The 15174-nt window shown below is 44.6% G+C and overlaps 1 long non-coding RNA gene across 2 annotated transcripts in view; it reads left to right on the top strand.

The window, feature by feature from the left end:
- Positions 1-15174, top strand: part of LOC123365837 — an 83708-nt gene that overhangs the window by 34307 nt on the left and 34227 nt on the right. Inside the window, exons 1-2 of one of the 2 annotated variants that reach the window (XR_006577780.1) lie at positions 3007-3134; positions 3971-4094. This is a non-coding gene — a long non-coding RNA (uncharacterized LOC123365837). Of the gene's footprint in view, positions 1-3006; positions 3135-3970; positions 4095-15174 lie in introns of those variants that run through there. The other variant, XR_006577779.1, reaches the window with a different exon arrangement.

Below are 15174 nucleotides of genomic sequence, written 5' to 3'. Positions count from 1 at the left end.
TCCATATCCAATCCCCTTGGATCTTAACACAAGGAAAAAATCAATCAGGTTCTTAAAAAGAGAGCTTTTAATTAAAGAAAGAAAGGTAAAAATTATCTCTGTAAAATCAGGATGGAAAATACTTTACAGGGTAATCAGATTCGTATAGCTCAGAGGACCCCCTCTAATCTTAGGTTTAAAGTTACAGCAAAACAGAGGTAAAATCCTCTCAGCAAAAAGGAACATTTACAAGTTGAGAGAAACAAAAATAAGACTAACACGCCTTGCCTGGCTATTACTTACAAGTTTGAATCATGAGAGACTGATTCAGAAAGATTTGGAGAGCCTGGATTGATGTCTGGTCCCTCTTAGTCCCAAGAGCGAACAACCCCCAAACAAAGAGCACAAACAAAAGACTTCCCTCCACCAAGATTTGAAAGTATCTTGTCCCCTTATTGGTCCTCTGGTCAGGTGTCAGCCAGGTTTACTGAGCTTCTTAACCCTTTACAGGTAAAAGAGACATTAACCCTTAACTATCTGTTTATGACAGGACTGTAATAGAGTCTGGTGAGAAGTTGACTCAGGTCTGGTTGTTAGATAGCTTATTAACTTCTTTATACTTCATTTATAATTTTTGTAGTTCAGCATCAGTAATATCCTAAGTCAGTCGTCAGGCACACGACTTCTGAAGGCATAAACGATTAATTAACTGTTGGGTAAGTGATGTTGCCACTCTAACATGACAGCATCATCCAGAGATGTCAAGTGCATCCGTCCACCACCAAGATGATAAAGAAGGCAGTCCATAGCCAGGTGGCACATTGTTTGTTCTTGAGCTCCACAGGGGCAGGATGGGAAGCTCTAGAAGCCCCAATACAGATATGTTAACCGCCCATGAGCACAGTGCATCCTGTTGTAACAAAGAAGAATCTCTTCATTCATACGGTTGTTCTGAGGAGCATGCAAGAACTGGTTCAGAGATACTAGGGGACACAGATATGAGTTGTGTAGCTGCCAAGAAATGTGCCATCAATCCAGAATATAGTCCTGCACCAATCATTGCCACTGCTTCTTAGAAAGGTTGTGTCTGATGTATTGTCCGAGAGGCTCAAATATTTCAGAGCAGGGGAACTTTGACTTTAACATTTGTTTATGTGGCTTTAGGAGGAAATTGTGAAGTAAATTGTCTTGATAGTTGGCTACATGCAGTAATGCAGCCAGGGCCCTGGCCTCACGCATAATCTCCAAGGGAGCAATGCCAGCCAGGTCTGGAAGGTTGGAGATTGGAATTGTCTGGGTTGCACCAGTGATGATACAAAGTGAAGAGTTAATCATTGAGTCTGACTTGCCACAATGATGACAAGCCGCAGGCTGTCACACAGTATTCAGCAGCTACAATATTTAGGGCATTGGTAGATGTCCATAAGCTTGCAGTGCTAGTGCCCCATGAGTTATTGGCAAGCCTGTGAAGGAGTGCAACTCTCGACTAGATTTTGGTGTGTGTCTTCTTCATGTGGTGTTGAAAGAAGAGGGAGTGGTCAAGCTTTATTCCCAAATAAGTAGGGTAGGGTTCAAAAACAATTGGCTGATTGGTCAGGAGGCCCTGCAGCTGTCGATGAGCTAAGCAGTTGACAAGATGGAAACAAGTGCATTTAGTTTAAGTCACCACTTCAAAAAGTATTTGGTCAAATGGTCTCAGTCAGATGACAGACAGTACTCCAGCTCCTCAAAGCTCCTTCTGGCTATTGCCAGGCACATGTCATCAGCATATGCAAACTTAGTTGCTGAGGTAGACGGCAGGTCAGCATCAGCAGTATATATATTAAAGAGCACTGGAGCAAGTACAGATTCCTAGGGAAGTTCATGCAAGGTGGGTGACTTAAATCATCTCCACACTTGATGAATACTGTTCTGTTAGAAATCTGCATAATAAACTAGAGTGCTGCTAGTCATCTCATTACCAGGCAGAGTTCCAGAGCCATAGTGCTGAGGATCAAGTGATTAGACTGACATCTTTGATTGAGAATGCTTTTGAGGCAGGACAGAAGGTCAGCACTGTTATTGTTGACCTTTCATTGGCACCAAATAGACTAGTCCTAAAATTATGTTCCATGATCCCAGACAACAAACTTGTGGAGTTTAGTGTGCAGATGATTTCTTAACTCAGTGACAAAGAATGGAAAAAGGGGGGAGGGGAAATGCTACAAGGCAAAATTACAATTTGCCGAACTAAAATGCTGGAATTGCTTTTGTGGAAAATTTGGATATTTTTGTTTGACTGGAAGCAGCTGAAAACAACCAGGTGGGAGGATGAATACTTAAGCTTGTCCCTGCAAAGACTTCAGTGTGTGCTTAACTTTATGCATTTCACATAGTCCCATAAATGTCACAGTTAAGTAAGTGAATAAGAGTTGCTAGATCAAGGTCTTGAATACTAAGATCTTCAGGGCAGGGACTTTTTGTTATGTTTGTACAAAGTCAGGCAGAATGAAGCCCCAGTCCCTAATTGATGCTGCTAGGCACTATTGTAATACAAATAAGTACTAAGGAGAAATAAAAATAATGCCATTCAGATTGGTTATTGGATGATTTCAAGTTCACATAAAGGAGTTTACTACTGATTGCTCTAAAATCCCAATTCTGCAAACTCATAAGCACATGCTTAACTGGAAATTTCCACCACTTGCATCCGAAGAAGTGGGTATTCACCCACGAAAGCTCATGCTGCAAAACGTCTGTTAGTCTATAAGGTGCCACAGGATTCTTTGCTGTCTACCGGATCTGAACCTTACAAAAGTCAAACCAGTGCCTAGGTGTGTGTGGAGTCAGGGACAAAGGCAGCAAAAATAGGCTCTGACATTTGGTGACCCTTTTTGTAAACCTCCCTGTGAGAGAGCGAAAGGAAAGAGGGAGCTGCTTGTGGGAGACTTCAAGGCTGGAGCAGGCTTGCTAAATGAGCCATCCAGAAACACCTGGTGCAGACAGGTAACCTCAAGCGGCTGGTTCCTTAGAAGAGAGCAGAAGCAGCCCTTGAACGCAGCTGACTCTGGGAAGACTCTTTCAATTCTGAGCAGAGCAGCTGCAAGAACAGGGCACCCTGTAAGAACTGATAAAGGGACCCTGTGAAGGAACACATTCTCTCACCAGGCTCTGAGGTAAGAGCCAGACCCTTGGGATGGGCTTTTCTGGCACTTTGAGTTTTACTTCTGAGTTCATTTTGGTTGACTAAACCCAGCCCCAGCGAGGATGGTGATTGGATGAGCAAGTGTGTGGAGTAGGTGTGAAAGGGCCTGGAAGAGGGAGGGTAAAGAGCAGTGCAGTCCATGATAGAGCACACGAGGGTGGCCAAATCGCTTACACTACCTCAGTCAAATCTACTTCCTCATTATTATTCTTTCAACATTGTCCTGATCAAAGGGGAAACCAAACTGCAAACAAGCCAGGCTAGGAAGAAGGTGGGGGGAGTCAGAGGCTTCTGTGCTTTTACACATTTATTTTCCCTGATCTAGGTGCATTTGGGAATATATAGCTTTTTTTTTTTTTTTAAACTCACATCCTTCAAGTTACCAATACATCTCCTAACTTCACACAGATCTTTCTTTATCAATGAGAGAAGCTAACTGACTATCAAAGTGAGACATAAAACAACAGCCTAGGTGGGAGCAGGAGAAGAAATGTAAAATAAGATATGAAATGCTTTAACTGTCTGAGAGGGATCATACATTTTACTTAATAATCGGTCTGATCCAAGGACAAATAGTCTCCCATTGGCTTGAATGGGCTTTTTACCAGGCCAACTGCATCCAAACAAATTACAATCCTGGGCCAAAGAATCGTTCTGATAAATTCCTGTTTTAAAAAGTAAAGGTATATTTCAGAGCTTTAAGTTTCTATGAAATTATTTTATACCAGAACAAACACCCAGGAAGGTCTTACAACGATCTGTATGTACTTGGCATTTACTAGTTTTTGTTTCTTTTTTCCCCTCTAGTCTTTATATAAAATCTTCTAAGGTCTAATCCACAGTGCGAGGAAGTCCAAAGAGAGTTGTTCCATTGACTTCAGTAGTTTTTTGCATCAAGCCCTAAAAGAAGACCTTTTAAGGCCTACTGAAGGTGAGTGAGGGAATGCTGGATGTTGAAGCATTGGAAACCACACTTCTTTCTAAAATATTCTTCTTTAGTGGGAGAGCATGCATGAGTATATATGTACATTATATGTTAACCAAATGCTTGCCTGGAACTTTGATACCATACATCTTGTGTATGTAGATGTGCTTCCCAGTGCTATTTAAATATTATGATTTGTATTGGCATTGTGGTCTAGCCCTAGTCTTTGACCTGAATCCCGTTGTGCTAGGTGCTGTACAAACAGAATAAAAAGATGGCACATGCCCAAAAGACCTTACAATACAAGTCTAAGACGAGAGAGGGCAGACGAATACAGACAGATGCTGGTATAAAATTGCTAGAGGCCAATTTGAAAAAGACCCTCCTTTCTCTTTTAAAAACAGTGGCCTGGGACTCCAGATATCAGAGTTCAATTTGCGGCTCTGCCACATACTTCTCCGTGCCTGAGGATAAGGCACTTTATCTCAGTGTCTCAGTTTCTTATCTGTACAATGGGGACAGTAAACCTTCCTTTCTCCCTCCCTTTGTCTGTCTTGTCTATATAACTGTAAACTCCTTGGGGCAAGGATTATCTCTTACTATGCCGATGCACAGTGCCTAAAATAACCCTAGTAAAGCTTCCGCTGCTGGGCACTCACCAGGCTGCTGTGTTTGTTCCCAATACATTGAACCTATGTGCTATTAAGCTTCTCTTGGTCTGTGTAGTCTCCAGCCTGTCTCCTTCTGTGGTCTCTCTGGCATACTTCCTCGGCACAGACTGTTACCCCATCACAGAAGTGGGTCCTTGCAGTCCAGCTGCCCTAGACCACTGGTACCAGTGCTGACCTCCTCCCCCCCAGCACCACAGCTGCTTAAGCACAACCCTTCTCAAAGCTCCAGCCTTGTGGGCTACCTAGTCTACAGTTGACCTCTGTAGGGACACGTGATAGTTGAAGCACACAGCACATGGGCTTTCTAAGACAATTACATTTTACTTTATAAAATATAACACCTATATGCCATCTCTTGCCTCAGTTTCCTCACCGCTTTTGGGTGTTCTTTGGGATTCGGTCAGAGCCCTCTAAGGTGTCCAGGATCCCCCTCCAGCACATGGCTCCTCCTCCAAATCATGGTGTGTGTGTGTGTGTGTCCTGCTACCTGTGTCCTTGGCTGGTTCTGCAGTCAAAAAAACAACTTATATGCATGTTCCTTTGATCCTCTCCTGCCCAAGCCTCTTTTGCCTCCTGAGTTCTTAAGTGATAGCAGTAACTCCTGGCTTTTGTCCTGCTTCTGGGGAAATTCCATTCCTTCAAACCCCAGTCCCTCCTTCAGAGAAATTAGAGAACTAGTTTTATTTATGGCAGTGGTTATCAACCTGGGGTATGTGTATGTGTACCCCTGGTGATACGCAGAGGTCTACTGGGGGTACATTATCTCATCTAGATGTTTGCATAGCTTTACAACAGGCTACATAAAAAGCACTTGTGAAGTCAATACTAACTAAAATTTCAAACAGACATGACTTGTTTACACTGCTCTATATACTATACACTGAAATGTAAGTCCAATGTTATAGCCCAGTTGATTTATTTTATAATTATATGTTAAAATGAGAAAGTCAGCAATTTTTCATTAATACTGTGCTGTGGCATTTGTGTATTTTTATGTCTGATTTTGTAAGCAAGTATGTTTTAGGTGAGATGAAACTTGGGGGTACGCCAGACTGATCAGACTCCTGAAAGGGGTACAGTAGTCTGGGAAAGTTAAGAACCACTGATCTAGGATACAGTTATTCCTTTTGTTCTCCCTGAGGTCAGATCTATTCAGGTCCTTATCGTCTTTAACAACCAGCCTAGTCATCAATAGGCATGCAGGGACCACTCCCCTGTCCCCTTAATACAGGGGTTCTCAAATTGGGGGTTGTGACCCTTCAGGGGGTTGCAAGATTATTACATGGGTGTTTGCGAGCTGTCAGCCTCCACTTCGAAACCCTGCTTCACCTTTATAATCGTGTTGAATGTAAAAAAGTGTTTTTAATTTATAAGGGGAGCCTCTAGGCACCGCTGGAATACAAATACAGTAGATCAGTGGTCCCCAACGTGGTGCCCGCGGGTGCCATGGCGCCCGCCGGGGCATTTATGTGTGCCCGCCTAGTGCCCAGCAGGGGAGAGAAACCACAGCCCTGCACCTGCTGGGGACAGAGAACTCAGGCTGTGAGCATGGTGTTCTCTGTTTCTAGCAGGCGCGGGACCTGTCTAGTGCCCAGCAGGGGAGACAAGCCGCGGCCCCGCGCCTGCTGGGGACAGAGAACTCCAGGGCTGCAGGCTGTGGGCGCTGGTGTTCTCGGTCCCTGGCAGGTGCAGGGCTGTGGCTTAAGCCAGAGAGAAGCCACGGCCCCACACCTGCTGGGGACAGAGAACTCCGGGGCTGCAGGCTGCGGGCACCAGTGTTCTCTGTGCTTGTGGCTTCTCTACAGCTTCTCTCTTCTCTCTGTATCCATATATTATGTTATATTAAATATGATGTTTTTCGTTTAATGTACAAATACAAAATAAGCCTTGAAAAACTGTTGGCGCCCACCACACTCTGCTGAAAACATGAATGTGCTACTGGCCACACAAAGGTTGGGGACCACTGCAGTAGATGCTCATTAGTAGCAACACATCCGTGCCCTTTTGCTATGTTGCTCCTAAGCGGCTCCTACTGTTATGGGGAGTGTTGACAATTCACACCAGGGGGAATGTTGCTTGTAAGCAGTGGTTGTTTGTACAAGGTGTTGCCGCAAACAAGCATCTACTGTAATTCATATTATTAGTAATAATGAGTGGGCAACTCTCCTCCCGGAATTTCAAGAGACCAAAGCATATGTTGAAAAGGCCCAATGAATTGTGATGACACAGCAGACTAGCTTTTGGACCAGTGGTATCATGAAATATGGAACAAAATTTGCACACTGGCTATCTGGGCATGCAGAAAATACAGCAGTGCAGAAACCTTATAATCAAACAAGAGTATCAACAAGAAGGGTGCTGCAGCATTGGACATCTGGGGACACAGGTTCAACTGTAGGCACCAAGGGCAGATCAAAAGCCCATTGAATTCAACAGGAATCTCTCAATTGATTTCGAAGAACTAGTAACTGCATGTGCAAATAGGAATTTGTACAAGGAAGTAAACAAATACCCGGCCTATAACCTGAGACCCTCTCTCAATCCAGTCTAACCCAGTCAGTGTGTTTCTCAGTCACCCCTCTGGTCATAGCTGAGCAAGGAGTGGGTTACATATGCAGCATTATCACATCTAAGATCAGCAGAGGCACTCAAGCAGGAGCTCTCCTGTTATAAATTAGGAAGTAACTGCTGGTCCCTCCTCAGCTTTGGAACTCCCTCCTACTCCCCACCCATCTGCCAGCTCCTGGCTGTGTTTATTTCAGCATGTCCCAGGAGATTCTCATGTTGCCCCCACAGCGATTTGAGGTGCTCGCGGGATCCAGTTTTGGGATCCTCTAATTGTTCATTATAGTAGATGGAACCATCGTGGTCCTATTGATCACTCCCATCCTCAGAACACAGAGGAGGATGCTCTGGTGAAGTTTAAAGTGAGGATGTGAGAGAGGAGGATGTGAGCAGCTCTGGGCCATCTGATTTCGTGGAGACATGGCTGCTATCTTGGCCAGAGTGGAGGTGCAGGGGGAAAGTCAGGGGTTCTTGACTCAGTAGTGTAGTGGCCCTCCTTGGTGGGTTGTGAGGATGGTGATGTTAACTGAGCTGTGCTGTCCATGGGTCCTCACTGAGGCAGCACAGGCCTCTCTCACTGGTGAATGGCACCTGACAGCTAGTATATGTCCTGGTACCTGGCCCTGTTATGCTCTACAGTCTATTCGTGGGGCTTCCAGGTGTGAGTGAATTGCACATTTCTGAGCCCTAAACGTTAAGTAAGATACTCTCACCCATTATTAGCAAACTGATTCGAACATGATCACATGGAGGGCCACATCCTCAGCTGGTGTCAATCAGCAGAGCTCGGTTGAAGATGAGGGCACTACACCAATTAACACCCGTTGAGGATCTGGTGACTGAAACTAATGTGGTGTAACCTTCCAAAATACACCTGACTGTGAGGTGGCATTCTTAGCAGAGGACAAAGGGCCCACTGAACCACCAAGGATAACACTCTCAAACCTGCATGTATCTATGTAAAGGCACATATAGGAAAGCCTCTCTTGTGAACCTAAACAAAATCTTAAAGTGACATCTTAGGTGGCCTAACTTCTGTCTCATCCATGGAATGATTTTCTACAGTGTCTGCAAGCAATGGGCAGGCCTCAAAACATTCAGAGTTCATATTCAGCATGAACAAGCACCTGCAAATTGGGATGCTTTTCTGAACTAGTTAGTTTTGCCAACTGGCGGAATATCCGCACTTAGAGGTTTTTAAACTTGAATTAACCAATTTGCCATTTCACTTGAGACAGGTAACACGTTTGTAAAGGCCAGTCTGTGTTTCATTAGCAATGAGTGAAGCTGAATGCAGTGGAGACGCAGTAAGGCAAGTAACACTTCACCATGAGGGATGCTTGCACCTGGGCAAAACTAACCTGGGTGCCACTCACCTAGGTGAACTATGCAGTGGAAGACATAACCCCAAAAGTCAATTAAGAAGCCTTCCTTGCAAAGTGTTTGTATTTCTATTTTAGTCTTTCTGCCTGATGATTATTAGTGACTTTGCCTGACTTTGAGATTTTCATTGATTAGGCAAGCTGTGTCTAAGGGCTTGTCTACACTTAAAATGCTGCAGCTGAGCCTCTGTAGTGCTTCAGTGAAGATGTTACCTACACCAATGGGAGGGGTTCTCCCATCAGAGTAGGTAATCTGCCTCCCCCAGAGTTGGCAGCAAGGTTGATGTTAGAATTCTCCCATCCATCAAGCACTGTCTATGCTGGAGGATTTTTCACACTCCTGAGCAACATAGTTATACCATCCTAATTTTCTAGTGTAAGCCAGGTCTATGTAATAACAAAGCCAACTTATTTATGCACCATCCCTAAGTAGATAAGTTCTCTGTACTCAACAAGACCCCACCAAAGAAAATAAAAATTGTCAGAGCAATACAATAGTGCTGTATGAAAAACTGTTTAACAGTTTAAAAAATATAGGAAGTTCAAGTACTGTACGTATACATGATTCCCCTGCTCATGTATACGTACTCATGCTAGCTCGAGCAGAGCTAGTGTCAGTATAAATAGTAGTGCAGCGGTGATCGTGTAACCCACACACCTTCTGGGTGTGGTGTTCTGCCCCAACTGGTAGCATCGAGGGGGGGGGAGAGAGCATGAAATGAGTCTGCTCTACAGTCTTAGCTATGAGCCAGCTGGGTTTTAGCTCATGGGGTAGAGGCTCGTGCACTGAGATCCAGAGGTCCCCAGTTCAATCCCCCCCACCAATGACTGGGGTCTGTCGGTGTTACAATAGCACAGGCACTGAATGGCAGCCATGGCACGGCTTAGCTGTGCCAAGTATGCACCCACCGTTTTCAGGAGTGTTTCTATTTGTCCCAACTAAGCCATGCCTGTGCTGCCACAGCTATGCTACAATTTATACCTGAGCTAGCTTCCATCGAGCTACCGTAAGTATGTGGGTGGGAGCTGGGGAATCATACCCCTAGCTTGCGGTGTAGACATAGCCTATGTCATACTAATCCACAAATATGTATGCAGTTTGGTGGAGAATATGCCTGAACTGGAACAGGGCCGCCCAGAGGATTCCGGGGGCCCGGGGTCTTCGGCGGCGGGGGGGCCCTTCCGTTCCTGGACCTGCCGCCGAAGTGCCCCGAAGACCCGCGGCAGGGACCCCCCCCCCGCCGCTGAATTACCGCCGAAGTGGGACCCGCCGCCGAAGTGCAGCCCGGTCTTTGGCGGTAATTCGGCGGTGGGGGGCCCCCACCGTGGGTCTTCGGGGCACTTCGGCGGCGGGTCCAAGAACGGAAGGACACCCCCCCCACTGCCGAATTACCGCCGAAGATCGAGCTGAACTTCGGCGGTGGGTCCCGCTTCGGCGGTAACTCGCCAGTGGGGGGTCCTTCCGCCCCAGAGCGGAAGGACTCCCCGCCGGCAAAGACCGGGAGCGTAAGAAGCTCCTGGGCCTGGCCCTGCAAGAGTTTTCCGGGCCCCCCGGAGCGAGTGAGGGACCCCGCTCCAGGGGCCCCAAAAAACTCTCGTGGGGGCCCCTGTGGGGCCCGGGGCCTGGGGCAAATTGCCCCTCTTGCCCCCCCCCCGGGCGGCCGCGAACTGGAAATAGGTATGGCGCCTGAAATGGCAGGGAATTGATTGACAGAATGGAGTTTTCTTTTGCTTGTTAAACAGGGATCATTTTACAGATAGAGAGGAACAGAAACAATTGCAGAAATGGACAGCCTTTTACATGAGCCCACTGTAGGTACTTGTATATTCCCCACCCCACTCCCCCCGCATTGTAGTGTGTGAGCAACTCCCAAGTATTTAAACCTGGAAATAACAATACTCTCTCTCAAATCTCTTGCTTCAGGGTTTAAGTGATTCTCACCTTTAGAGACCAAGATGAGCGCTACCTGGTGGGTAGATTATCCCACCTCTGCCTACTGCAGGGCTCTTATAGCTTTCTCTGAAGCATCTGGTACTTGCTACTGACAGAGACAAAACACTGGAACAACTAATATGGCTGTTCCTATGGTCTTCTCATTGGACATGGCCAGAACCCTCAAGGGTAGCTGAGGGTGAAAATGGAGGAGAAAAAGCTAACCACATTTTTTTGGCCTTCAAAGGTTCAGATTATGTTTTGGATTAAAGATAAGAGTTAGAGAGGAGTGTGTGTGTCTAATTTTGTTTGAACCAGTACATGCATCCCTAATGACTGTCCATATATCTCATAGTTTTGCTACCATCATTTGTTCCCCTTTACTTGCTAATCTTTTCTCTTTTCTTTCCTTCTTTCTCTCTCCCTAAAAACAGATTCATTTTTTTAAAGTGGAGGTCAAGGGTGGTGCTAAGTGTCTTTAATACTAATTTGTTTCCGTGCATATAGACGCTTAAGGAAATATCTTGCTATGGGTTCCTACCACTTTTTTCTCTAAATTGTTGAATCATTAATAACATTCATTAATATGGACAGAAGGGCTTAAGACAGACTTTAAAATAATGGAAATTTAAAAGCTTGTGTGTGCGCGAGCATCATGTTTAAAATAAAGGTGGAGAGTGCCTGTATTTCATACCACCATCCAGCTTATGTGGATTTAAAAAGACCAAATTAGATGTAAAAGCAAGTGTCTGAAACTGTTGGGTTTATTTAAAAGGAATGCAAAATTAAATAGGTGAATTAAATTGCTAATTAAAAGCTAGCCAGAAAGACATTAATCATTCATAGGAAAGTTTCTAAAGACACTCTTCTTATGTGAGATAACTCAGCTGTGATTTCCAATGCAACTTAAAGGGCCAGATCCTGTCCCCAGAATAGACCCCCATTGCCCTCAATGGGAGTACAATAGTTTCCATGCAACATTTTGGCTCAGTGTACTTTACCTACTATGCCAGTAGCTTCTGCAGTCTTTGGTTCCAGACCATCCTCCTTTTGTTCTCTCAAGGGTCTCTCTCTATATCCTACCACAACAGCTACTCTGTCAGCAGTCCACAGCACTATGCCTCGTAAAGCATACTCCTTCCATGTGATCTTAGAGTCACACTAGGCTCTGGATCCACAAAGGGACTGAGGCATTGTGACACTCAGCATCACAATTCCTAATTTGTAGGTGCCTAGAAAATCACTGCAACAGCAATGCGATCCATTAAGCCTGAGTGGGGCACTTTGGCTCCCTATACATTACAGTGGGAGAGATAAGCACCTGACACTTAACTACAAAAGCCAGCATGCTAGGCAGGGAGCTGCCTAAGGCAGGCAATGGGAGATGTCAACCATAGGGTGTGTGCTAAGACCCTGCCCTCTCACAGAAATAGGCACCTCTCTCTGCTTGAAATCCATGAACCAGGGCAAGATAGGCCTGACTCTCTTGCTTGTGGGGGCCTGATCTAGTGGGTGTGTGCAGAGGCCACCAAACTCCATACAAAGTGAGTGGGTGGGTAGCAGCAGCCCTCCATTATAACCTTTAGCACAGTGCTGGGTGTACTCACCTTGGCTATAAAAGACCCAGGTTCAAGTCCTCCCTTGGCCTGATGAGGAGAAGAGATTTGAAAAGGAAACTACCATCCCTCAGGTGAGTGCCCTAATCACTGGATTACTCTGTGTGGGTCTCCCTCAACCTCTCCTGCTGACACTGTTTCACTTTAACGAAATTAAATATTAATTGGACCAGAGGGAACAGGAATGACTTTCACTAGTCCAGTGGCTGGAGCACTCACCTGAGAGGTGTTAATTTCCTGTTCAAATCCCTTAGTCTCCTCCAGTTTAGGGGGGATGTGAACCAGGGCTCTCCCACATCCCAGATGAGCACCCTAATCACTGGGCTAACGGTTACAAGGGGGGTCATCCTCTCCCCTGGTTTTGTGGGGAGTTAGGGACCTATCATAGAATCACAGAATCTCAGGGTTGGAAGGGACCTCAGGAGGTCATCTAGTCCAACCCCCTGCTCAAAGCAGGACCAAACCCAACTAAATCATCACCTATGAGCCTACCTACTGTATTGGGCCTCACAGATAAGACAGGTGGAGGAGCGGCTCTCTTTTCCCCACTTCCTGGATCACGCTGTGGCTGAGGAAGGAGATAGGAGCATGGATAGCATGAATGGGGCAGCAGTGTGCATGCTCAGAGGCAAACATAGGTGCCTAGGCAACTTTAACACCTAGTGAGGTTAGGTGGCTCCAGGGTTAGGTAGCAGCTGAGCAGGAGTTTTGTGGATTGCAGCAGTATCTAAAAATGGGATTTAAGCTTAAATCTGGGGGTTAGAGGCCTAAGGTCTCTTGTGAATGCAGGCCTTGATTCCAGGTTTACTATTTGATCCTCAACGATGCCTAATAACTCACTGCGTGACTTGGTGTAAGCAACTTGATCTCTCTGTGCCTCGATGGACTCATCTATAAAATGGGGGCACTGTTATTTATTTATCCCAGAAGAGAATCTGAGTCTGGTTGTAAAACACTAAGATACTTGGATGAATGTTACTATGCATGTACAAATTATTATCAATAATAATGCATTTCATTTTGGACTTCCCTCTGCGTGTGGGGCCAGTGAAATCTTGGCCTTCAGAGCCTATCCGCTTCTGTCAATGAAAGGCTAGGGAGAGACAGAATCTGACCATCTTGGCTACCCTCCATGAATGTATCTAATTATTTTTTGAACCCAGTTATACTTTTGGCCTTCATAACATCCCCTAGCAATGAGTTCCATGGGTTGGCTGTGCGTTGTGTGAAGAAATACTTCCTTTTGTTTGTTCTTAAACCTGCTGCCTATTAATTTCATTGGGTAACCCCTGTTTCTAGTGGAAGGAATAAATAGCACTTCCTTATTCACTTTCTCCACACCTGTTACAATATTATAGACCTCTATCTGCTCATATCCCCCCTTAATCATTTTTTTTCCAAAATGAAAATCTTTTTAATCTCTCCTTGTATGGAAGCAGTTCTATACATTTTAATAATTTTATTGCCCTTCTCTATACCTTTTCCAATTCTAACATCTTTTTTGATATGAGTGACCAGAAGTGCACACAATATTCAAGGTGGGGACATACCATGGATTTACATAGAGGCATAATGATATATTCTGTCTCATTATCTATCCCTTTGCTAATAGTTCCTAACATTCTGTTAGGTTTTTTGATGGCTGCTGCATGTTGAGCAGATGTTTTCAGAGATCTATCTACAATGATGATCTTTCTTGAGCGGTAACAGCTAAATTAGACGCCATCATTTTGTATGTATAATTGGGATTGTTTTCCAGTGTGCATTACTTTGCATTTATGAACACTGAATTTCATCTGCCATTTTGTTGCCGCATCACCCAGTTTTGTGAGATCCTTTTGTAACTCTTTGCGGTCTGCTTTGGACTTAACTATCTTGAGTAGCTTTGTATCAGCTGCAAATTTTGCCACCTCACGCTTGTGGCTCAGTTTGACCCATTTTTAGCAGGCCATATCTCAAAATATGGGAATGCTGGCAAAGGTAACCCATCATACTTATCCAAGACACCACTATTTACCTCTGTCCATTCTGAAAACTGATAATTTATTCCTACCCTTTGCTTTCTGTCTTTTCACCAGTTACTGATCCATGAGAGGACCTTCTATCTTATGCCATGACTGCTTACATTGCTAAGGGCCTTTGGTGAGGGACCTTGTCAAAGGCTTTCTGAAAGTCCAAGTACACTATAGCCACTGGATGATTGTTGACCCCTTCAAAGATTTCTAATAGATTGGTGAGGCATGATTTCCCTTTACAAAAGACAAGTTGACTCTTCCCCAGTAAATTGTGTTCATCTATGTGTCTGATCATTCTGTTTTTTACTATAGTTTCAACCAATTTGCCTGGTACTGAAGTTAGGCTTACCAGCCTGTAATTGCCAGGATTGCCTCTGGAGCCTTTTAAAAAAGATTATCTATCTCTAGTCATCTTGTATAGACGATAACTTAACTGGTAACATACCATAGTTAGTAGTTCTGCATTTTCAGTTTTGAGTTCCTTCAGAACTCTTGGTGAATACCATCTGGTTCTTGTGACTTATTACTGTTTAATCAATTTGTTACAAAACCTCCTTTACTGACACCTCAAGCCGGGACAATTCCTCAGATTTGTCCCCCAAAAAGAAAGAGTCAGGTGTGGGAATCTCCCTCGGATCTTCTGCAGTGAAGACTGATGCAAAGAATTAATATAGCTTCTCCACAATGGCCTTATCTTCCTTGAGTGCTCTTTCAGCACCTTGATCATCCAGCAGCCCCACGGATTGTTGGACAGGCTTCCTGCTTCTGATGTACTTAACATTTTTTTACTTTTAGTTTTAGTGTCTTTGGATTGTTGCTCTTCAAATTATTTTTGGCCTTACCTAATTATACTTGACTTGCCAGAGTTTATATTCAGGATTTAAATTTCAACTTTTCAAGGATG

The sequence above is a fragment of the Mauremys mutica genome, chromosome 3 (genome assembly GCF_020497125.1).
Source record: "Mauremys mutica isolate MM-2020 ecotype Southern chromosome 3, ASM2049712v1, whole genome shotgun sequence".
In the NCBI taxonomy this organism is placed as follows: domain Eukaryota; kingdom Metazoa; phylum Chordata; order Testudines; family Geoemydidae; genus Mauremys; species Mauremys mutica.
This window is presented reverse-complemented; position numbering and strand designations above follow the sequence as displayed.